The sequence below is a fragment of the Panulirus ornatus genome, chromosome 66 (assembly GCF_036320965.1).
Source record: "Panulirus ornatus isolate Po-2019 chromosome 66, ASM3632096v1, whole genome shotgun sequence".
NCBI lineage: Eukaryota > Metazoa > Arthropoda > Malacostraca > Decapoda > Palinuridae > Panulirus > Panulirus ornatus.
Genome location: NC_092289.1, coordinates 14,939,208 through 14,965,470, shown reverse-complemented (window position 1 = coordinate 14,965,470; position 26,263 = coordinate 14,939,208). Strand labels below are relative to the sequence as shown.

General features: G+C 50.7%; 1 protein-coding gene across 3 annotated transcripts in view; it reads right to left on the bottom strand.

The window, feature by feature from the left end:
- Positions 1–26,263, bottom strand: part of ec (ubiquitin specific peptidase echinus) — a 363,911-nt gene that overhangs the window by 187,281 nt on the left and 150,367 nt on the right. The gene's annotated exons all lie outside the window — the stretch shown is intronic.

Sequence of the window (26,263 nt, the reverse complement as noted above, 5' to 3'; positions counted from 1 at the left end):
CAGGACCCACGACTGACCTGTCCTGAGTGTTTATCAAGACCCCCTTAGGAACACCACGACCTCCCCCTGAGTGTCTCTAGACGACACTCCCTACAGGGCCTCACGACCATCCCTGAGTGTCTCCGGGGCATCCTTTCCCCCCTCCTCCCTACAGGACAACCACCCTTCCGCACACCGTCTCTCTTGCGGACGGAGTACATGATACGTGTGTCTGCCTCCCTCCTCACCTGCAGATGAAGGGGTCACCCATCCCCCTCCCTCACTACCACCAGAGCCCCACCTTCCCCTACCCCAAGCCCATCCCCCGTCGCTAAACCTTGCACCCTTGGCAAACATCCACCTACAGCTCCACGGCTCACACGCCCTCCCCTACAGACTGAGGTAAGGCCAGGTCAGTAACCTCGACCATGCCCCCCACAGTACCACCACAAGCCCGTATCTATCAAGAGTCCATCTCTGAGGAGTAACTATATATACTTTTTTATCTCTAATTACGGACCGTATGGACGGTCGAACACATGATATTCATCTACGTTTATAAGAGACGTGGGGAACTCTGAATATCGAGTTAGATCAAGATAAAGACTTGGATTCTTTTGAATACTTGTATAGGACCACCTCCTAACCTTCCCTTTCTTTTTACACTAAAAAGATTCAAGACCTTTGGTCGGCTCTCATGGGATTTGCTTGTCCGGCAATCGCCTTTGCCTGTGAACATTTGCCATGAGTCACCATGACCAGGTATTTCCCTTACGGCAGTGTCAACATGACCTGACCAAATCTTACGTGTTCCAGGTCGTGTGTTGTACTCGCGTGTGTTTACAGGTCGACACCTTTAATACACGACAATCACCTGCAGGTCCTGTGGGGCGAGGCCCTGTAGGTATCGATCTACAGGTCAGCATTTGTTGGTTGTTGACCTGTATGGGGGGGAGGGAGAGAGAGAGAGAGAGAGAGAGAGAGAGAGAGAGAGAGAGAGAGAGAGAGAGTACTTGTTGGTGTCGACCCCTGGGTGTCGATGCGTTGGTAGGCGCCTACTGGCTTTGAAGGTGGGCACCTGCAATACACGTACTCGTAGGTGGGTACCTGAAGGTCAAAGCCAAAGGTGTGGGATGGAGGGAGGGAGGCGTGCATGGGATGAAGATGTGGGAGGGAAGCATGCATGGGTTGAGGATGTGGGAGGGAGGCATGCATGGGCTGAGGATGTGGGACGGAGGCAGCATGGGCTGAGGATGTGGGAGGGAGGCAGGCATGGGTTGAGGATGTGGAGGGAGGCAGGCATGGGTTGAGGATGTGGGAGGGAGGCAGGCATGGGCTGTGGATGTGGGAGGGAGGCAGGCATGGGTTGAGGATGTGGGAGGAGGCAGGCATGGGCTGAGGATGTGGGAGGGAGGCAGGCATGGGCTGAGGATGTGGGAGGGAGGGGGAGGCATGATGGGTTGAGGATGTGGGAGGGAGGCAGGCATGGGCTGAGGATGTGGGAGGGAGGGGGAGGCATGCATGGGTTGAGGATGTGGGAGGGAGGCGGATTGACTGACTGACTGGCTGGCTGGCCGGGTCACACGTCAATCAACAAGTAATGGGCGGGAAAGGGTCGGGGAAGCCTGGCTCATTACCGGACCCTCCTCCCCCATCGATAAATCTCCACTTCCCGGTCTGTTGACGTTGTGCCTCTACGTTGTTATATAACGTACACACAGCGCCGGGAGACCCCGCGAGTACGAAAAATGAGCTTAGGATCATTGACTCTCCCTTATGTTCGGGGGGAGGAGCTGAGTGAGAAGTAAACAGCATTATACGGAGGCAGATACTCAAGCCAAATACGCTTGTAGTTGTATGGCTGCCTCTCCCAGCGAGGCCGAGGGTGGGTCTCATGCCCACGCCCTTGGTAGCAAGTGTTACCAGCGCCTGAACGTTGTAATAACAACACCTCCTGTGTTACCTTCTCTGATGACATAATGCCACTGATATTCACCGGTCAACATCGTCAACACTACAGGGATTTACTGATGTTCCAGTGTTAGTGGGGCGGGGAAGAAGAACGGTGGAAGGCACTCTCCAAGGGGGTGACTACTATCTTACAGTGCCCGGCTTAACCCCCTCTCCCCAACCCCTTATAACCCTAAACACAATCTTGATAAACCTTTAGATTCACCATTCATCGCTAGATCATGGAGAATACATATGGGGTAGTGGGAGTCTAACCACCAGTTATGTTATCTGGTTTGTGCCGGTGTCCCCCGGCAATGTGTATTGTGCAACCCATGCTCATCCTGTCAGCGGTAGCGCAAAAGGATCACAGAGGTCACAAAGGGTCGTTTGTCAAGGCCCCCAGCGGGCTGACAGTCATTACATAAGTGGTCACAATATTGGTTCATTGCATAAACCTCGCTTTACATTGTCTTTGTTGCCGTCCCCGACCTTGGACGAGCGATGGCGTGAATGGGAGACACCCCCCCCCCCAGGCTTTTCATTCCTCCCCCACGCTATCGATGTCGTCAACCTCTGTCAAGTGGAGAGATGCCGCGCGGGCAACACACCCACACCCCGGCCGCCTCCTCCTCCTCCTCGTGAAGCCAGACCACACCAGGTCAAGTGGGTCTGTGTGTGCGTTGTCGCCGACGTTAAGTAGAGATCATCCTGTATACCACGACGGAGGGAGGGAGGGACGTGGTGGTGGAGGAATATAACAACCAGGTCATCAGAGGTGATAACCAGGTCAGGGTCGGACGGAGTACCTGAGCGGTAGGGGCGCCAGAGGGTGTCAGGTCCACTAGGGAGGAAGCCAGCTAACGCCAGCCAGTACCACAGAGGGTCACCGTGGACAGCCACAGGTTCCACGTTGTCTCTGTTGCCCTGCTCTTCCACAGCGAAGTGTTCTTATGCTTTCTGCTGCCCATTACATGCTGTCTGCTACTCCAGCACGCTGCGAGCCGCCTTTCTGCAAGCCACAAGTAGCCACAATACGCTGTGCGCCGCCCTTCTGCTAACCACAAGTAGCCACAACACGCTGTGCGCCGCCCTTCTGCAAGCCACAAGTGGCCACATCTCTCTGTGGGTCGCTGTCTGCCGACCAGTGATCCTCCGGGGACGCTTGTCATTAAGAAGGGTTATGATAGCCAGTGTATGGGGGGCATAGACACCGGGTGCTGTGACGGACCCAGCACAGGAGCCGTGCACTATGAGGACAGGACAGGACACGCCACAGCAATGCACTGCTAAGACAGGACACGCCACAGCAATGCTCTGCTCAGACAAGACACGCCACAACAATGCTCTGCGAATGGACCCCACACAGACCGCCGTGCGCAGTCATGGATCCTGTTCAGGAGCCGTGCACAGTGAGGACAGGATCCACCGTAGGTACTCTGCACTGTGAGGATATGACCCTCCGGAAGTGCCGTGCGCTGCGAGGTCAGGACCCACCATAGGTACTGTGCACTTTGAGGATATGACCCTCCGGAAGTGCCGTGCGCTGCGAGGTCAGGACCCGCCGCGCAACAACAACCCCTACAGAATCAACACCCTCCCCTCCCCATTCGCCAGACTCCCTCCTGGGAACAGTCCCTTGTAGACAATGACTGTGGCTCAATAACGCGGATCTTATCTGGTCAGACTCGAGGCGAAAAACTACCTAAAAAGAGCACGATAGCCTCATGTCCTGTGGCGGCTGACGAGGCCCCGACAACCACTCCAGGAAGGCCACACGACCAAAGCTTACGAGGAGGACGACAGATCTCTGGCTGGTCAAGTGGTGGAGGAGGTGTTCCAGTGTGTGTGTGTTGTGTGTGTGTGTGTGTTGTGTGTGTGTGTGTGTGTGTGTGTGTGTCTATCTCGTATCTATATATCCGACCTCCTCCCCGTCTGAACGTGAGGGCTGGATGCACGTAGTTCACGTCACTCAACAACTAACCAGCGACGTGTTTCATTCTCATTTTCCTTCTCGTCCTCCCATCCCTAACTCAAGTCACCCGCCAGGCTGGTCTGGTGTGTTGTGCCCCGCCTCCCCTGCCGTAGACGGCTAATGACCTCCCAGCAGGAGGGGCGAGGCCACCAATGAGGTCAAGGTTCACAGGTCATGCTGGCCACCTTCCCATACTATAGCCCCCTGTGTTCCGTTGGCTGCCGGCCTCTCCCGGTGTGTATGGGTGCGTCCGCGTACACATTCCAGCCTTGAATAACGGTTCACTGAAGTAGGTAAGCCATTCAGCTTCGAATACACTGGTGAGGTATTACAGATATACGCGTGTGTGTGTGTGTGTGTGTGTGTGTGTGTGTGTGTCTGTGTCTGTGTGTGTGTGTGTGTATTGCCATGGTCCTCGTGCAAGGTTTTTGTGGTTGCTGTGGCACAGCCAATGTGTTATAGTGAGGCTTGCTTGGCGCATCCTCTATGTAACATCAACCCACACAGGGGGCAGGGGGTGGGTGGGTGGGTGACTGGCTAATACCCTTTGTAGACCCGTGTACAATCCTTTTGCGCTACCGCTCACTGGATGAGCATGGGGCGGAGGTGTGTGTGTGTGTGTACCTTGGTCGTGTCCCCAGAGAGACCCAGACACTGGGTTTGGGTTCTCCTTCCCTCCCAAAACCAACCCAAGTCTTTCTCAGCTGGATGGAGGAGACTCACGCAATCTGTGCTTCACATGACACGGCACAAGCGAGGTGCCCGGGCCTGACAAGCAGAGCAAGCAACTGCACAGCGCACACAGGTGTCCCCTCTGTGGTGTCCTGCAGCGCGCACGCAAGCAAGCACTCAACACGGGCATCATCCTCGCACGCAAGCAAGCACTCAACACGGGCATCATCCTCGCACGCAAGCAAGCACTCAACACGGGCACCATCCTCGCACGCAAGCAAGCACTCAACACGGGCACCATCCTCGCACGCAAGCAAGCACTCAACACGGGCACCATCCTCGCACGTGAGCAAGCACTCAACACGGGCACCATCCTCGCAGGCAAGCATTATATCACCACCACCGGCCGGCCGCTCCTCTCTCTCTCTCTCTCTCTCTCTCTCTCTCTCTCTCTCTCTCTCTCTCTCTCTCTCTCTCTCTCTCCCACACACACACACAGGCTACGTGCGAACAGTCAACATGTATGTAATTATCTAGCCAAGACTACGCTAATTTACATAACTGGCTGCTTCGTACATACCTAACACACGGTAACGCACTTTCATGCGCATACCAACACGTGTGCACGCACACACATACACACACACACACACCGTAGGCATCTGTATGTGAGAGAGACCTAGAGGAGCTGACAGCGTTCCAAACGTACTGCCAAAGGGTCCCACCACCTCAGGAGAATAGCAAAGGAGTCGAAGTGTTTGCCTGGTAATAGCACGTCCTCTACTGTGGGCCTTATGCTTCTCAGGTTGGGTCACCCGTACGCAAAAGTAGCACGAGGAGCTGATAGAGAAGGTCCAGAGGAGAACAAAGATGGAACGAGATTGAAATGGAGCGAGTTATGAGGCTGTAGAAGCCATATACATGTCACAACCGACGGGGAAGAGAGGTGAGTAAGGAGTGACCTGATCAAATTCCTTAAGCTTTCGGACCAGCCAGATTGATGTAGACACAGAACGGTTATTTGGAAGACGCAGGAATATCATATAACAAGGAGCAAGAACGCAAAACCAAAAGAACTTTTTAGAAATATACGTCAAAGAAATACTCTTGGAGTACAAGGCTGGAGGACGAATGGAATAAACTGGGGACATTTCATGCATGTGGACACCATGCAGGAGTTTTGAAGGCTGTCTGAATGGTAGGGCAGTTCAGGAGGCGAGGCCCCACGAGTGTAGAACACCCCTCCCCGTCAGGGACAAAGAGGTAATGACCACACGATCGCAAAACGCACACAGACGGAGCGGATTAAGCTGTGGTTACATATTTACTGCCACACACACACACACACTGGTATGTATTGACCACTGGAGGGCGGGTGTGTGGGGGTAGGGGGAGAGGGTCGCATGACTCTCTCCTCCTCCCCGCTCCGCCAGGGCCTACCTGGCCCTAGTCGTGTGGCTCCCGTTGCGTCACTCCTGCACCATCAGGAGGTGTCATCATGTGTCACCACCCCTGGTACAACACTGGTCTGGTACACTCACAGTACAAAAGACTCTCTCCCCCCCCTAACTACTTTACTGACGTTCTACCCCCTGTATCCGAGGCTCTGCGGAGCCCCCAGAGAACACCCCAGAGATAACATAACTGGCTGTAACCGCATACCACCTGTACCTGTATCAGCTCAATACAGGAAAGTCTCGCGAACACCTGCGTTGTCTTGCCCACGCCACAGTACATATGGGGGTCGTAAGGTGATATGAAACGAAGCGATTTATATGCTGATATAAACACATGTATGTTGATTTATATGAATCAAATACGTCAACTGATTTATATACATAAATATGGAACAATGTATACATATATATACACTACCACACCCACAGTATAATAATGTGGGGTAACCAATAACCCTTTTTTTTTACCCTCATCAGGATACAGTGTGATTTACACAGTTCATTTACATTAGGGTTCGCGCCTGTAAATAATGCAACGGGCCAGACCCACAGAGGCCCCTCCTTGCACTGGGGTTGGTTGAACTACGTGAGGGCATCGGTACGACCCTCTGGGCACGATGGTACGACTCCTGAGCACGATGGTACGACTCATGTGCACGATGGTACGACTCATGGCCACGATGGTACGACTCCTGGCCACGATGGTACGACCTTTGAATACGACCCATGAGTATGACAGCCTTACTCTTTACAGGCCACCTCGTCATACACAAAGACCATACACCTTCATCCTCAAGGGTCGTGCCGTCGAGCTCAAAGGGTCGTGCCGTCAAAGGGTCGTGCCGTCGTGCTCAAAGGGTCTTACCGTCAAAAGGGTCGTTCCTTTGTGCTCCAATCCTCGTACTGCTGGTTTAAACGTGAAGCGTCCAGATCAAGGATGAAGAACAACAGAGGGCAGACAATCTTCCCGGACGTGACCAGTAATGTCAGCTGTCCAGGGACGCCGAAGACTGGAGGAGGGGCGATGTGTGACCAGTGGCTTCAGCTGTCTAGGGACGCTGACGCTCGCCGGCCATGTCACTGCCAAAGTACCTCAGTCTACAGGCGCGCGGCAGGCGCTGGTACGCGAGCGTCTTCGCCAAGTGAAAAAAAATTGTTCAGTTGTCAGGCCTACGTCTTGGCCACTGGGTAAGGTGTACACACCCCACTGAAACAGACACAGACTCCACTATAAACCAACCAACCAACACACACACACACACACACACACACACACACACGCTTTCTCCATCCCAATGCCCATACACAGCAACACAGACACACCCCACTACGGTCACAAACTGTCCACGACGTAGTGAACACACCTGTACATACATCCCCCATACACCAGCTTGTAAGGGAGTGGCATACGTAGCCGGTTGGGCCCATACCCATGAACACAAGACCAGGGAATCAAAAACAAACACAAGATTAATTTGGGGTATAATACCCACACTCCGAGACGTCCCTCACATAACTCCTGCCCCTACACTAAATGTAGGGGCGCGGCATATACCGTCGAGTTAGGTCAGTGTCTGTATGTGACGGAGATAACACACACACACCCCTTACACTCCACTACGATAAAGACGCAGCGGTACAATGCAGAGTCACCAGCTACAATGAGAGCAAAGATACCCTCTACAATCACCCTAATCATTCCTCATTCCTCCCTATACAGTAACACGACAATCACCACTACGATAAAGACGCAGCGGTACAATACAAAGTCACCGATACAATGAGAGCAAAGATACCATCTACAGTCACCCTAATCATTCCTCCCTGTACAGTAACACACCACCCCCTACTATCCCCCATCCCTATACTACGACAAGAGAGCCCTCATATCCTCCCCTTACACACACACACACACACACACACACACACACACACACACACACCAACAATCCCAACGCGGCAGCAACAGACAAAGGCCCCCCTCACCCACCCACCTTCCCTGTACCTGGATAAATTAAACGACCTGGGGGTGGCCCTCCTCTCCCAAGGTCCCCAGACGTTATGGTACTACTGGGGGGTGCGCGTACCGTCGTCGGGAGCCTGTACCGTACCGTCACCAGATACAGGGTACAGTACCCACGGGTGAACCATCATAAGTCGTGGTCGTAACCTTACACACAAGTCTGTACCGTCGCCGCGTGATGGGGGTGCAGAGTGTACAGGGATGGTGAAGGGTCACGAGGACCGGGTACAGAACATAGAACAGCGGTACAGAAAGCGTTACAGTGGTAGAGAAGCCACCGGGCTGGCACAGAAGGTAACAGGACGGTGCAAAAAAAAAAAAAAAAAAAAAAAAAAAAAAAAAAAAAAAATGTGCCAGGGGATTGGTACGTGTCCAGTGTACTTGGGTGGTGGTACATAGGGTACCAGGTATGTGTCCAGTGTACCTGGGAAGTGGTACACAGAGTACCAGGTATGTGTCCAGTGTACCTGGGAAGTGGTACATAGGGTACCTGGTGTGTGTCCAGTGTACCTGGGAAGTGGTACACAGGGTTCCAGGTATGTGTCCAGTGTACCTGCCAAGTGGTACATAGGGTACCTGGTATGTGTCCAGTGTACCTGGGAAGTGGTACATAGGGTACCAGGTATGTGTCCAGTGTACCTGCCAAGTGGTACATTGGGTACCAGGTATGTGTCCAGTGTACCTGGCAAGTGGTACATAGGGTACCAGGTATGTGTCCAGTGTACCTGGGTGGTGGTACATAGGGTACCAGGTATGTGTCCAGTGTACCTGGGAAGTGGTACATAGGGTACCAGGTATGTGTCCAGTGTACCTGGGAAGTGGTACACAGGGTACCAGGTGTGTGTCCAGTGTACCTGGGAAGTGGTACATTGGGTACCAGGTGTGTGTCCAGTGTACCTGGGAAGTGGTACATTGGGTACCACAGGGTACCTGGGTGGTGGTACATGTGTCAGGAAAGGGGGGGGGGGGGTTCAGCAGCACTGATACCAACGGCTGACGGCGTACCAGCCTCCCTGACTGATCCCCGCAACACACACACACACACACACACACACACACACACACACACACACACACACACGAGATATACATACGTATACCTAGATATTGGTAGCTATTTGCTACTAAAAAATACTATAATTCTGTTTTCCCTCATTACCATACACAAATAGCCTTATACCTCGCGGCTCACACAGACCTGGGTCTGGGACCTTGCATTACCTTACGTATGCCTTACGATGGCTTCGGGGGTGTTTTACCCCGTCCACAGCTGGGTCAAGAACCAAACTGTCCTGTCGCTTCTTTGCTCTGTCAGGCTGTTGAAGGCCGCGACCGGCCGGCCGGCCGGCCAACCGGCTGGTGTGTGTGTGTGTGTGTGTGTGTGTGTGTGTACGGCCAAGAGCAGCCCTCTGGGGGTCGTATAAAAACTTGGTCTGGCTACTGAAGCTTGGTCGTGCCTGCCGGCTCGTGTCGGCCAACCATACGTCCCACGGGGCAGGTCCACCACCACCACCGCCGCCTCCACTCCTCCTCCTCCTCCTCTGCTCACCATCCTACGGCCCGCCCTGGCCCACCAAATGGTCACCTACATGGCCAACCATCCTCAGGGAGCGGGGGGCAGTCGACCAGGCCTTTCCCCAGCTAGCCAGAGGTAGAGAGGACGAGAGACTAAAATGAATAAGAAGACCACACGACGAGGATAAGAAGACCACACGAGGACAATAAGAAGACCACACGAGGACAATAAGACCACACGAGAACAATAAGAAGACCACATGAGGACAATAAAAAGACCACACGAGAACAATAAGAAGACCACATGAGGACAGTAAGACCACACGAGGACAAGACCACCACCACGAAGACAATAAGACCACACGAGGACAATAAAAAGATCACACGAGGACAATAAGAAGACCACCACGAAGACCAATAAAACCACACGAGGACAATAAGAAGACCACCACGAAGACAATAAGAAGACCACACGAGGACAATAAGACCACAAGAGGACAATAAAAAGACCACACGAGGACAATGAAAAGACCACGCGAGGACAACAAGAAGACCACCATGTAGACAATAAGAAGAGCGCACGAGGACAATAAGACATCAACCAATGAATCTACTTACAAGTTCATACAGTCATATGTATACAGTCATATGTATACCTGGAGGAGACAGGAGGAAAGGGGAAGCCAGAGGGAAGATCCCCAGATACAGCGAGGTATGGAGGGCACGGGGAGGAGGCCAAACACACGACCTGAGACCAGAGGTTGTCTTGACCTCGTGTCATGTCTTCAGGAAGGTCACTAAGGGGCTCCCTATGACCTGCAGACCTGTGCCGCCCAATGAGTGTGTACATGCTCCACACACACACACACACACACACACACACATTAGACGGGAACCCAGCCATCCTGACTCACTTCCAGTGATTTACGAAACATCCACCAATGACAACCGACTGACTCAGCCATGACTACCAGACAAAGGAAGGCCCCCCCTGCCTGCTCCGAGCGGCGGTGGCGGCGGCAGCGCGCGCGTCCACCCACTTGCTCACTACGCCACCCTCCGCTACCTACCATGCTAGCCACGCCTGCTTCTCCTTCACCACACCCAAGACCTTATAACCAAAACATCCCACGCCCCCCCATCCTCCGTTGTGTGTGTGTGTGTGGGGGGGGCGCGCCTGATCTGTGGTGTCCTTCGCGAGGCGATGCGCCCCGCCTCGCCCCTCACACCTCCTCCTCCCCATTCTACGTAGGAGTCGCACCTTCTCAACAGACCGCCCGTCTCCCCTTTTTATCTCCGGCGTCCGTGCATGAAATTAAGGGCGGGGCGGCGTTTCACCAGCCTGTTGCTACCAGCTCGACAGAAAACCCTCCGTCCACTGCTAATCACCCTAACGACCCTCTCTCATCTCCACGCCCATCACACGCTCCTTAATGCAGTACAGATAAGAAGCATCTTTACTATATCGTACGTACACGTAATACATCCCTAGGTCTTATTATATACATTCGAGGCGAGAGTAAAAGGTTTATATGACGTGCTTCAAGCGTCGCGCACCTCCCTCACTATCGCACACATCAACGTGCATCACCGCACCGCTGCACGCGGTGCTGGACGACCAGCACCATCATCACGACCTCCAGTTTTGGGTCAAGACGTTCGTTCGTGAGGGAGGGAGCGACGCGGCGTCGTCCGACAGGGTGACTTGGCTGGTGGCAGTGCCGCTGCTTGCCTCCACAGGCACCGCGCCAGCCAGTTGTTGGACAAAGCGCTCCCTCCCCACCACACACACACACACACACACACACACACACACACATACACTATCCTCCCAGCTGGACAATCACACACTCGTCCACTCTCCACGGCTGCCTGCCCCTCCTCCATCACGGGGGATGGTCGGCTCCACACTTCCACGTGGAGCTGTTATGAAGACACTCTTAACCGGCCTTTGCCCTCGACTGACAAGACCAAGCAGGACCAGCCACCGCAGTGATTAAAAACATATGGGCCTGTCTGAGGTCCTCGCCTGCGTCTCTCTCCCCTCAAGCGTCAACACTTCAGAAGCTGTATCAAATGACAGCTCTGTGTAATTAGTCTGGTACCCAGTTAAGTTACTAACCTGGTACAGACTTAAGTAATTATCCTGCTACAGACTTAAGTAATTAGCCTGATACAGACTTAAGTCATGAGCCTGATGCAGACTTAAGTCATTAGCCTGTTACAGACTTCAGTCATTAGCCTAGTACAGACTTAAGTAATCAGCCTGGTACAGACTTAAGTAACCAGCCTGATACAGACTTAAGTAATCAGCCTGGTACAGACTTAAGTAATTAGCCTGATACAGACTTAAGTAATTAGCCTGGTACAGACTTAAGTAATTAGCCTGGTACAGACTCAAGTAATTAGCCTGGTACAGACTTTGGTAATTAGCCTGATAAGTTAAAAAAAAAAATTATCTCGATGGTAATCAGTTCAGAGTCCCCACACCTCGTTTTGAGAACACACAGTGAAAGTAGTTCATTCTCATGGAATGTTAATGTTGTGAAATGGTGTTTATACTGCTCCACTACATCTCACAAACACTTACATGCTGTGTTGTGATCAAATGGCGTTTGCTCCGTTGGGTTTTAAAAGGCTTATCGAAGGGCCTGGGCCATTAAAGGTCGTCAGCGTCAAATCATTATGAAGAGAATAATCTTTTTTCAACACCTTGTTTGGGTGTTAAAGACGATCGTAAGTTCATCTTCATCCTATGGTTGTGGTCCTTGATGTAACACCACCTAGACACATTATGTGTATAGTCGTTGATGTAACACCACCTAGACACACTATGTGTATAGTCGTTGATGCAACACCACTTATACACACTATGTGGATAGTCGTTGATGTAACACCACTTATACACACTATGTGTATAGCCGTTCATGCAACACCACGTATACTATGGGCACAGTCGTTGATGCAACACCACTTATACACACTATGTAATTGGGCGAGGGAGTATAGATGTATAGATGATGCAGGAAGCTGGAGGGCGCACAGCAAGGAAGGGGGTATGGATATATAGAAGGGATGGTGCCCGTCAAAGCACTGGAGTACACATGTGTAGAGATGGTGAAGGGCAGAGATGGACAGGGCAACAGCTGGCAGGCCTGGGCGACAGCCAGCCAGCCAGGTAGGTAGGTAGGTAGGTAAAAGGACAGGTGGTAGTGGTGGTGATGATGGGGTACCTGGTAGCGTTCCCCAGGAGCAGTACAACACAACCAACCTACCGCCTCTCGCTCAACCCTCCTCCACCTCCTCCTTCCTCCTGACCCTACGTCCATCTCTCTCTCTTACCTCCTCTCTCTCTCTCTCTCTCTCTCTCTCTCTCTCTCTCTCTCTCTCTCTCTCTCTCTCTCTCCACCACACCAACCCACGTAACCTCATCACCTTGGCACGACAGAAACACCATAGCAAGACCCACAAACGCCCAAGGTTCAGGGTGCGATGTCACCGCTCTCGACTTTTGCCAACGCAGGAAGCCGTCAAAAGGGGCAAGACTTACAGAAATCTTTCAGACGGGGCTAGACGTAGAAGGCGCACTCTCAGAATACAGGACCAGGGAACGTTTCTAAATGCACAGATTACAGGACCAGGGAACGTTTCTAAATGCACAGATTACAGGACCAGGGAACGTTTCTAAATGCACAGATTACAGGACCAGGGAACGTTTCTAAATGCACAGATTACAGGACCAGGGAACGTTTCTAAATGCACAGATTACAGGACCAGGGAACGTTTCTAAATGCACAGATTACAGGACCAGGGAACGTTTCTAAATGCACAGATTACAGGACCAGGGAACGTTTCTAAATGCACAGATTACAGGACCAGGGAACGTTTCTAAATGCACAGATTACAGGACCAGGGAACGTTTCTAAATGCACAGATTACAGGACCAGGGAACGTTTCTAAATGCACAGATTACAGGACCAGGGAACGTTTCTAAATGCACAGATTACAGGACCAGGGAACGTTTCTAAATGCACAGATTACAGGACCAGGGAACGTTTCTAAATGCACAGATTACAGGACCAGGGAACGTTTCTAAATGCACAGATTACAGGACCAGGGAACGTTTCTAAATGCACAGATTACAGGACCAGGGAACGTTTCTAAATGCACAGATTACAGGACCAGGGAACGTTTCTAAATGCACAGATTACAGGACCAGGGAACGTTTCTAAATGCACAGATTACAGGACCAGGGAACGTTTCTAAATGCACAGATTACAGGACCAGGGAACGTTTCTAAATGCACAGATTACAGGACCAGGGAACGTTTCTAAATGCACAGATTACAGGACCAGGGAACGTTTCTAAATGCACAGATTACAGGACCAGGGAACGTTTCTAAATGCACAGATTACAGGACCAGGGAACGTTTCTAAATGCACAGATTACAGGACCAGGGAACGTTTCTAAATGCACAGATTACAGGACCAGGGAACGTTTCTAAATGCACAGATTACAGGACCAGGGAACGTTTCTAAATGCACAGATTACAGGACCAGGGAACGTTTCTAAATGCACAGATTACAGGACCAGGGAACGTTTCTAAATGCACAGATTACAGGACCAGGGAACGTTTCTAAATGCACAGATTACAGGACCAGGGAACGTTTCTAAATGCACAGATTACAGGACCAGGGAACGTTTCTAAATGCACAGATTACAGGACCAGGGAACGTTTCTAAATGCACAGATTACAGGACCAGGGAACGTTTCTAAATGCACAGATTACAGGACCAGGGAACGTTTCTAAATGCACAGATTACAGGACCAGGGAACGTTTCTAAATGCACAGATTACAGGACCAGGGAACGTTTCTAAATGCACAGATTACAGGACCAGGGAACGTTTCTAAATGCACAGATTACAGGACCAGGGAACGTTTCTAAATGCACAGATTACAGGACCAGGGAACGTTTCTAAATGCACAGATTACAGGACCAGGGAACGTTTCTAAATGCACAGATTACAGGACCAGGGAACGTTTCTAAATGCACAGATTACAGGACCAGGGAACGTTTCTAAATGCACAGATTACAGGACCAGGGAACGTTTCTAAATGCACAGATTACAGGACCAGGGAACGTTTCTAAATGCACAGATTACAGGACCAGGGAACGTTTCTAAATGCACAGATTACAGGACCAGGGAACGTTTCTAAATGCACAGATTACAGGACCAGGGAACGTTTCTAAATGCACAGATTACAGGACCAGGGAACGTTTCTAAATGCACAGATTACAGGACCAGGGAACGTTTCTAAATGCACAGATTACAGGACCAGGGAACGTTTCTAAATGCACAGATTACAGGACCAGGGAACGTTTCTAAATGCACAGATTACAGGACCAGGGAACGTTTCTAAATGCACAGATTACAGGACCAGGGAACGTTTCTAAATGCACAGATTACAGGACCAGGGAACGTTTCTAAATGCACAGATTACAGGACCAGGGAACGTTTCTAAATGCACAGATTACAGGACCAGGGAACGTTTCTAAATGCACAGATTACAGGACCAGGGAACGTTTCTAAATGCACAGATTACAGGACCAGGGAACGTTTCTAAATGCACAGATTACAGGACCAGGGAACGTTTCTAAATGCACAGATTACAGGACCAGGGAACGTTTCTAAATGCACAGATTACAGGACCAGGGAACGTTTCTAAATGCACAGATTACAGGACCAGGGAACGTTTCTAAATGCACAGATTACAGGACCAGGGAACGTTTCTAAATGCACAGATTACAGGACCAGGGAACGTTTCTAAATGCACAGATTACAGGACCAGGGAACGTTTCTAAATGCACAGATTACAGGACCAGGGAACGTTTCTAAATGCACAGATTACAGGACCAGGGAACGTTTCTAAATGCACAGATTACAGGACCAGGGAACGTTTCTAAATGCACAGATTACAGGACCAGGGAACGTTTCTAAATGCACAGATTACAGGACCAGGGAACGTTTCTAAATGCACAGATTACAGGACCAGGGAACGTTTCTAAATGCACAGATTACAGGACCAGGGAACGTTTCTAAATGCACAGATTACAGGACCAGGGAACGTTTCTAAATGCACAGATTACAGGACCAGGGAACGTTTCTAAATGCACAGATTACAGGACCAGGGAACGTTTCTAAATGCACAGATTACAGGACCAGGGAACGTTTCTAAATGCACAGATTACAGGACCAGGGAACGTTTCTAAATGCACAGATTACAGGACCAGGGAACGTTTCTAAATGCACAGATTACAGGACCAGGGAACGTTTCTAAATGCACAGATTACAGGACCAGGGAACGTTTCTAAATGCACAGATTACAGGACCAGGGAACGTTTCTAAATGCACAGATTACAGGACCAGGGAACGTTTCTAAATGCACAGATTACAGGACCAGGGAACGTTTCTAAATGCACAGATTACAGGACCAGGGAACGTTTCTAAATGCACAGATTACAGGACCAGGGAACGTTTCTAAATGCACAGATTACAGGACCAGGGAACGTTTCTAAATGCACAGATTACAGGACCAGGGAACGTTTCTAAATGCACAGATTACAGGACCAGGGAACGTTTCTAAATGCACAGATTACAGGACCAGGGAACGTTTCTAAATGCACAGATTACAGGACCAGGGAACGTTTCTAAATGCACAGATTACAGGACCAGGGAACGTTTCTAAATGCACAGATTACAGGACCAGGGAACGTTTCTAAATGCACAGATTACAGGACCAGGGAACGTTTCTAAATGCACAGATTACAGGACCAGGGAACGTTTCTAAATGCACAGATTACAGGACCAGGGAACGTTTCTAAATGCACAGATTACAGGACCAGGGAACGTTTCTAAATGCACAGATTACAGGACCAGGGAACGTTTCTAAATGCACAGATTACAGGACCAGGGAACGTTTCTAAATGCACAGATTACAGGACCAGGGAACGTTTCTAAATGCACAGATTACAGGACCAGGGAACGTTTCTAAATGCACAGATTACAGGACCAGGGAACGTTTCTAAATGCACAGATTACAGGACCAGGGAACGTTTCTAAATGCACAGATTACAGGACCAGGGAACGTTTCTAAATGCACAGATTACAGGACCAGGGAACGTTTCTAAATGCACAGATTACAGGACCAGGGAACGTTTCTAAATGCACAGATTACAGGACCAGGGAACGTTTCTAAATGCACAGATTACAGGACCAGGGAACGTTTCTAAATGCACAGATTACAGGACCAGGGAACGTTTCTAAATGCACAGATTACAGGACCAGGGAACGTTTCTAAATGCACAGATTACAGGACCAGGGAACGTTTCTAAATGCACAGATTACAGGACCAGGGAACGTTTCTAAATGCACAGATTACAGGACCAGGGAACGTTTCTAAATGCACAGATTACAGGACCAGGGAACGTTTCTAAATGCACAGATTACAGGACCAGGGAACGTTTCTAAATGCACAGATTACAGGACCAGGGAACGTTTCTAAATGCACAGATTACAGGACCAGGGAACGTTTCTAAATGCACAGATTACAGGACCAGGGAACGTTTCTAAATGCACAGATTACAGGACCAGGGAACGTTTCTAAATGCACAGATTACAGGACCAGGGAACGTTTCTAAATGCACAGATTACAGGACCAGGGAACGTTTCTAAATGCACAGATTACAGGACCAGGGAACGTTTCTAAATGCACAGATTACAGGACCAGGGAACGTTTCTAAATGCACAGATTACAGGACCAGGGAACGTTTCTAAATGCACAGATTACAGGACCAGGGAACGTTTCTAAATGCACAGATTACAGGACCAGGGAACGTTTCTAAATGCACAGATTACAGGACCAGGGAACGTTTCTAAATGCACAGATTACAGGACCAGGGAACGTTTCTAAATGCACAGATTACAGGACCAGGGAACGTTTCTAAATGCACAGATTACAGGACCAGGGAACGTTTCTAAATGCACAGATTACAGGACCAGGGAACGTTTCTAAATGCACAGATTACAGGACCAGGGAACGTTTCTAAATGCACAGATTACAGGACCAGGGAACGTTTCTAAATGCACAGATTACAGGACCAGGGAACGTTTCTAAATGCACAGATTACAGGACCAGGGAACGTTTCTAAATGCACAGATTACAGGACCAGGGAACGTTTCTAAATGCACAGATTACAGGACCAGGGAACGTTTCTAAATGCACAGATTACAGGACCAGGGAACGTTTCTAAATGCACAGATTACAGGACCAGGGAACGTTTCTAAATGCACAGATTACAGGACCAGGGAACGTTTCTAAATGCACAGATTACAGGACCAGGGAACGTTTCTAAATGCACAGATTACAGGACCAGGGAACGTTTCTAAATGCACAGATTACAGGACCAGGGAACGTTTCTAAATGCACAGATTACAGGACCAGGTAAGTAGGTAGGTAGGTATCAGGTAAATAGGTAGGCATTAAGTAGGTAGGTAGGTAGGTAGGAAAGTAGGTATGTAGGTAGGTAGGAAAGTAGGTATGTAGGTAGGTAGGAAAGTAGGTAGGTAGGCAGGTAGGTAGGTAGGTAAGTAGGTGTGTATGTATGTATGTATGTATGTATGTAGGTAGGTAGGTAGGTAGGTAGGAAAGTAGGTAGGTAGGTAGTTAGGTAGGAAAGTAGGTAGGTAGGGAAGGTAGTACTTAGGTAGGAAGGTAAGTAGTTATGAAGTTTACCTCGAGTATTCAGACCAGTTTACCTCGAGTATTCAGCCTAGTTTACCTCGAGTATTCAGACCAGTTTACCTCGAGTATACAGCCCAGTTTACCTCGAGTATACAGCCCAGTTTACCTCGAGTATACAGCCCAGTTTACCTCGAGTATACAGCTCAGTTTACCTCGAGTATACAGCCCAGTTTACCTCGAGTATACAGTCCAGTTTACCTCGGGTATTCAACCTAGTTTACCTCGGGTATTCAGCCCAGACTACCTCGCGTATCCAGCCCAGTTTACTTCGAGTATACAGTCTAGTTTACCTCGAGTATACAACCCAAGCTGTCAAGCGTCTGGTAATCAGAGCAGGTAAAGAAGAGGGAGGGATGGAGGGAGGGATCGGTGACCAAGGGCCAGGAGGTCTACTGACCAGAGGAGGGAAGGAGGGAGGGTCGGTGGGTCTGCCTACTTACCACCTGGTCGTCCATCGCCACCACAGCTGAAGCGAACCTGCCAGCCACCACTCACCACAGACACTCCCTCCTCTGCTTCCTACAATCCTATGGCGTCTGGTCATACTATACTCCACAATGACCAATGAGGTACCAGGAATGAAAAAAAGAAAAAAGAAAACGAGATACGATGCTTCGAACTACCGAGTCAGTGAATTCTAGAAACGGTTCCATTCCTATAAAATTCCCAAGTCAGTATACCCCCTCCTCCATAGTATACTACCATGCCTGTGCCATTCTCCTGCCGGCTGATGTGTCGGAGGGAGTGGCTGGGTTGGAGAGGTGCCTTCCCGCTTTACCGTCCTATCTCTATATCTATATAAATTAGGAATTTAGATTCGTCATTTCTGTTCTCCAGCTGATAACTAGATAACCAGATCTGTTCTTTGTTCTTCCCGCGCATTCGTGAAGCACACACGTTCATGTCACACACGTACACGAACGAAGGGCAAACCTAGCCCGCGACGAGACCTCTGGTGGCCGTAGTTCTAACCAACACCCCTGTCTCGGCGCGCGCGCGCCTCCGTCCTCATTGAGCCGCTGGCTGAGGACACAAGGCTCATATTAATCACTAATTACATCTATCAACGTCGTTCACGACTGTCCTAATTGGTCCTGAGGGGCACCGGTACCAAATTCCTGTGTTGGTAAGTAGATGATTAACTCATGATTACATTTCCTGAAGCAGTTTTGAGATCATATGTAACTAAGGTGGTGCAAGAGGAGGAGGAGTGATGTGCGGTGCTGGGCGCCGTCTGCCCGCGCCGGGGGATCAAACCCGGGTTCAGGAGATTAGTAGTTGGTAACGCTAACCACAACACCACCGAGGCGCCTAGTGAGTGTCTGAAGGAATGACGGGTTGTATATACATATGGCGAGCTGGGAGTGTTGTAACGGTTGTGATTGTGGTGAAGTTGTTGGTGTGGTTTAGTGTGAAGCTACAGCGTTGTGAGGGAGTGTGTGTGTGTGTGTGTGTGTGTGTGTGTGTGTGTGTGTTGGGGGAGGGGGGGGGGGGGGAGTGATCGAAGCTGTCGAGGTTGTTGAAAAGCCACGAAGCTAAAGATCGTGGCATAGCTTCGTCTATCAACAAGCGGGATACGAAAGTGTTTCTGTGGTGGCAGTGTGTGTTTGTGTGTTTGTGTGTGTGTGTGTGTGTGTGGCTGATGCGTCGAACCATAGAGATCTGCTGGGCCTGGCCAGCCAGCCAGCCAGCCTGTGAAGGGGTGGTCTATAACCAAACGTATGAAGTCCCAAGCCACCAATTACTCGAGAGAGAGAGAGAGAGAGAGAGAGAGAGAGAGAGAGAGAGAGAGAGAGAGAGAGAGAGAGAGAGAGAGAGAGAGAGAGAGGTACCAGGGTATATCATGTCCCCCTAGCAGCCCGTTAGCGATCCCGTGCTTTAAGACGGGAGAGCTCCTGCTGGTGTCCCTGGACCAAAAAGGCCCCCCCGTTCCTCCTCCAGCAGAAATAGCAGGTGCAGGGGCTGCTCTACCAGAGTGCGTCTCGCACGCACTCCCTCCCTCCCTCCTCTACAGCATACATGCGTCCTCATCTCGTCCGCACCAGCCTGGCCACTCCCGCACCTCCAGGGGACAGCCACACTCCTCGGTGTAAGATTGTTGAAGGGCCGCTCCCTCTCACGTCGGAGGAGAACTACCCCTCCAGGTGTGTGTGTGTGTGTGTGTGGCGCACCTTGATGTGTGCACGATACGCCCCGCGACCCCATACAGGGCTGAGAGAGAGAGAGAGAGAGAGAGAGAGAGAGAGAGAGAGAGAGAGAGAGAGAGAGAGAGAGAGAGAGATGACAATATTTACCCCAGGCACGTCCGCTACAACCTCCAGGATTTGTGAGGAGGGCTTAAGCCCTGCCTGTATATGACTGACTCTCTCTCTCTCTCTCTCTCTCTCTCTCTCTCTCTCTCTCTCTCTCTCTCTCTCTCTCTCTCTCCCATTACATTAGCTTCTCCGTGCAATAATCATCTCCTCGCCTCTGCCTCCAGAGGATGAGAGACACACACTAAGAGTGAAACGGAGAGAGCAGGCTGGACGACCTCACCTCATGAGCCAAACTCCGACAGAAGAAAGTAAGGAGGTACGGGGCCCCCGAGCCACGGCAGAGAGTCCGGACGGTGAGGGGCTACGGCGGAGGGACAGCCCTGGGGAGTTACGAAGAAGGACCAGCTCTTAAATGCCTATAATCTAGATCAACAGGACCACAAGCACCAGTTAAAGACCAGCTCTAGAAGACCTATGATCTAAGTCAACAGGACCACACGCACCAGATAGACACAGTAACAACACATCTAGGATCGGAAATCTCTCATGGTGTAGGCAAACACACCTCTACTTAGCCATTATTCAGCCATCCTTACGTGTAAACTCCTCGCTCCTCTCCTATACCGTGCACTCGGACCCACAAACCTGGCGTGGCTGTCTTAAATTACATTCTCACTCTCTTGCACCCTTGTCACAGAGGAGGTCGCCCTGGCTCACGTCAAGCGTGCGTGTACCACACCTCTTCCCGTAATGTAAACGTTTCTCCCAATACTGTGATTATAATCATTTATAAATGAGGCATTCTCTCTCTCTTTTCATCTTTCCTTCTATATCTATTTCTCGAACAGGAATTTCCTGAAGAAAGGGGGATGGGGGGGAAATCGTTTATAACAGCCGATGTGTCTTCAAACAGGGATATACAAAGACCAGGACGTTTACACAGGGAAATTCTTCTCCTCGAAGGGCGCATCACAGAAGGGGAAACGTTGACGTAGGGACGAATGTAGCGGCGGAAACGCTTATGAACGGGAACGTTTATGAACGGGGACGTTTATGGATGGGGACGTTTATGAACGGGGACGTTTATGAACGGGAACTTTAGAAACGGAAACGTTTATGAACGGAAACTTTAGAAACGGAAACGTTTATGAACGGGAACTTTAGAAACGGAAACGTTTATGAACGGGAACTTTAGAAACGGAAACGTTTATGAACGGGGACGTTTATAGACGGAAAGGTTTATAAACGGGAACGTTTATAAACGGAAACGTTTATGAACGGGAACGTTTATAAACGGAAACGTTTATGAACGGGAACGTTTATGAACGGAAACGTTTATGAACGGGAACGTTTTACAGTCGACGACGTTTGTTGGCGGATATATATTGTTTTTTTGTAAAACTCTCAAACCCAAACAGCTACGACTCGCGTGTTTACTAACCGGTTTACACACCAGGACGACGATGTATTTACGAGAGGACGTTTTACAGAGAATGACGCTTCGCCCGAGGATTTCAGAGACGGTAAAATGTTTACATTTACACTTAACGATGTGGCCACACACTTTGAAATTCCCACCCTTCCACCTCCTCCACTACCACTGAAACAGTGGGGGAATAAGACCTGGGTCTGATGTACCTTCCCTCAGTGGGAAATTAAGAACAGAGTCTGATTTACCTTCCCTCAGTGGAGACAACGCCATCATGTTTCTCACCTGGGCATGGATCTTCCACCCTGACACCCTCCTCCTCCTCCCACTGCTGCTTGCTGCTGCCTCTCGCCTCGCCCTTACCTGAAAGGAAAAGAGAGATGCATATGATGAGTCGTACTTCCCCAGGCAAGAGGAACGTCGAACCCACTCAAAATGAAGAGAGGGGATACGAACGCTTACATAACGAGCAGCGCTTGTTGTGTGCATGACGGGGGAGAGAGAGAGAGAGAGAGAGAGAGAGAGAGAGAGAGAGAGAGAGAGAGAGAGAGAGACAGGGAACCACTGTGGCAACTGACTCTATTCAATATGACAATGAAGAAAACCCAGTGCCACGCGGTTGGTTGGCCCTCTGGGCCTATCAACTACCAGGGTTCACTAAGGTCATTAAGGTCATGATCTAACCACCATACGCGGGGGAGAGGACCCTTAACACCGTCTTCAGGTAGACGGGGGAAGGGGACGGGGCTGCGTTAAGCAGCAGGGAGAGTGTTGCTGGAGGTGTAACTGGGAGCTGCTGGGGTGGGGCGTGTAGCTGGGAGGTGCCACGGTACACTACCCTCCCCACTAGCTGCTGGGGTGGGGCGTGTAGCTGGGGGCTGCTGGGGTGGGGAGTGTAGCTGGGAGGTGCCACAGTACACTACCCTCCCCACTAGCTGCTGGGGTGGGGAGTGTAGCTGGGAGGTGTCACAGTACACTACCCTCCCCACTAGCTGCTGGGGTGGGGCGTGTGGCTGGGAGGTGCCACAGTACACTACCCTCCCCACTAGCTGCTGGGGTGAGGCGTGTAGCTGGGGGCTGCTGCCACGGTGCACCCTCCCCACTAGCTGCTGGGGTGGGGCGTGTAGCTGGGGGCTGCTGCTACGGTGCACTACCCTCCCCACTAGCTGGTGGGGTGAGGCGTGTAGCTGGGGGCTGCTGCTACGGTGCACTACCCTCCCCACTAGCTGCTGGGGTGAGGCGTGTAGCTGGGGGCTGCTGCTACGGTGCACTACCCTCCCCACTAGCTGCTGGGGTGAGGCGTGTAGCTGGGGGCTGCTGCCACGGTGCACTACCCTCCCCACTAGCTGCTGGGGTGAGGCGTGTAGCTGGGGGCTGCTGCTACGGTGCACTACCCTCCCCACTAGCTGGTGGGGTGAGGCGTGTAGCTGGGGGCTGCTGCCACGGTGCACCCTCCCCACGAGCTGCTGGGGTGAGGCGTGTAGCTGGGGGCTGATGCCACGGTGCACTACCCTCCCCACTAGCTGCTGGGGTGGGGGCGTGTAGCTGGGGGGCTGCTGCCACGGTACACTCCCCCCCTCCCTACAAGCTACTGGGGAGGTGGGGGGACACATAAACCTCACCCCCACCGGGGTCAACCAATCCCTATTGCTACGCTAACCCACTAAACTGTTCAACAAATCACTACGTCTCAAAAAAAGAATGAAATAATCAATACACAACTAAAATTATCTATAAACTATGTCTTTAAATAACGAAAATCTTAGCAAATAACCCTATAAAGTACATTTATCTGTATATATAGAAATACTAAGGTGCATTTATCGCACATTACAGTGACCAGGGACCATGTTATGGTGGGGTCTGGAGTTTCAGGGTTATGGCGTGAGGCCATACCTGGGAATGAGCGAGTCACCCCCCCAACGCCGGTCTCTCTAGTGACCCGGCCGGCGCATGACAGAGCACGGGGAGCAAGGTGTCATGCGAGCGATCGACATACATGCCAGGCAACAGCCATGGATAAAGAGGTAACAGAAGAAAGAATGGCCCAAACCACCCACATATACATGTATGTACATACACGTCCACACATGGGAAAATATACTTGATCACGCGCAAAACTGTGATCCTTTCCATCATATATATATATATATATATATATATATATATATATATATATATATATATATATATCTTTTTTATTATACATAATCGCTGTTTCCCGCGTCAGCGAGGTAGCGCCAGGAAACAGACGAAGAATGGCCCATCCACTCATATGCATGTATATATACATATACATACATATACATACACCATATACATACATATACACAGACATATACATATATACAAATGTACACATTCATACTTGCTTGCCTTCATCGAATCCCGTCGCTACCCCGCCCCACAGGAAACACTGCTCTAAGCGAAAAAATCCACAAGGGAATACATGTGTCTGTGTTGGCCATAGCTATCCTTAAACACACAAGATACCTTAAACTCGGACCCCCTTACTCATGTTACAGCTATAATGAATGCACTAAATCCTCACTTCCGTGTGGGTGCATCATACACCATCATACTGTACTTCAGTGTGCCTAAGTTTAATACGTTGCGGGAGAAACTCTCATACACATACAAAGGTCACGCCAATTACAGTCACTCTATGGGATTCCTCACAATTTCCAACGAACATGTGATTATCCAGTGAGGTAGGAAGCCTTGCCATGATCCGCGCTGCCCTTATCCTCCTAATCTGCAACGACCTTACCGCCCTTATCTGCACTGCCCTCGCGGCTCTTATCTACAGTTTGCAGACTATCGTTAACAAAAGTACGTTAAGGAACATCCCGACGCTAATTCTAGGGCAAGGCCTTTGCACACACACACACACACACACACACACACACACAGAGGGGCAACACAGTGGCCTTCCCGCTCCTCTGCAAGAAAAGGTTACGAGAGGCAAAACAGGTGTAGTTAAGGCAACTACACCCTGTGTCAGTGTATAGGAAAGGTAGTCACGCTTTCCCTAAGGGTAAGTATACGACAGTGTGCTGGGTAAGGCGGCGGGGCGAGGGTGGGTGGCGTGGGTGAGGGCCCAACACCTTATACTGTATGGTTTGCTTATCCTATCGTCTATAGACCAACACAGTGGGCAGAGGCCCCGAGTTTATGGCTTCCACGGTATACAATCCGTGGTTCCCGGCGCCACCTGGTGATGCTACCCCGCCACACCCTGTATATACTACTACCCTCACTGTACCAACACCCCTATATTACCCCGAGCCCAGGGCCCAGCCATCTACCCCCCACTCCTCCTGATGGAGCTGGCACGAGAAATACCCAGTGGCATCGGAGGTTTGTGGTCACCAAATGCTCGGTGAGACTGATTTCTTGACTGTTCCTTCCTATCCTCACCACCACAGCTACACCTACACCCAGCAGGTCCTGTCCTCACCACCACAGCTACACCTACACCCAGAAGGTCCTGTCCTCCACCACAGCTACACCTACACCCAGCAGGTCCTGTCTTCACCACCACGGCTACACCTACACCCAGCAGGTCCTGTCCTCACCACCACAGCTACACCTACACCCAGCAGGTCCTGTCTTCACCACCACAGCTACACCTACATGGTTCTGTCTTCACCACCACAGCTACACCTACACCCAGCAGGTCCTATCCTCACCACCATAGCTACACCTACACCCAGAAGGTCCTGTCCTCACCACCACAGCTACACCTACACCCAGCAGGTCCTGTCTTCACCACCACGGCTACACCTACATGGTTCTGTCTTCACCACCACAGCTACACCTACAAGGTTCTGTCCTCACCAACACAGCTACACCTACAAGGTTCTGTCCTCACCACCACAGCTACACCTACACCAAGAAGGTCTTGTCCTCACCACCACAGCTACACCTACACCCAGCAGGTCCTGTCTTCACCACCACGGCCACACCTACATGGTTCTGTCTTCACCACCACAGCTACACCTACAAGGTTCTGTCCTCACCAACACAGCTACACCTACAAGGTTCTGTCCTCACCACCACAGCTACACCTACACCAAGAAGGTCCTGTCCTCACCACCACAGCTACACCTACACCCAGCAGGTCCTGTCTTCACCACCACGGCTACACCTACATGGTTCTGTCTTCACCACCACAGCTACACCTACAAGGTTCTGTCCTCACC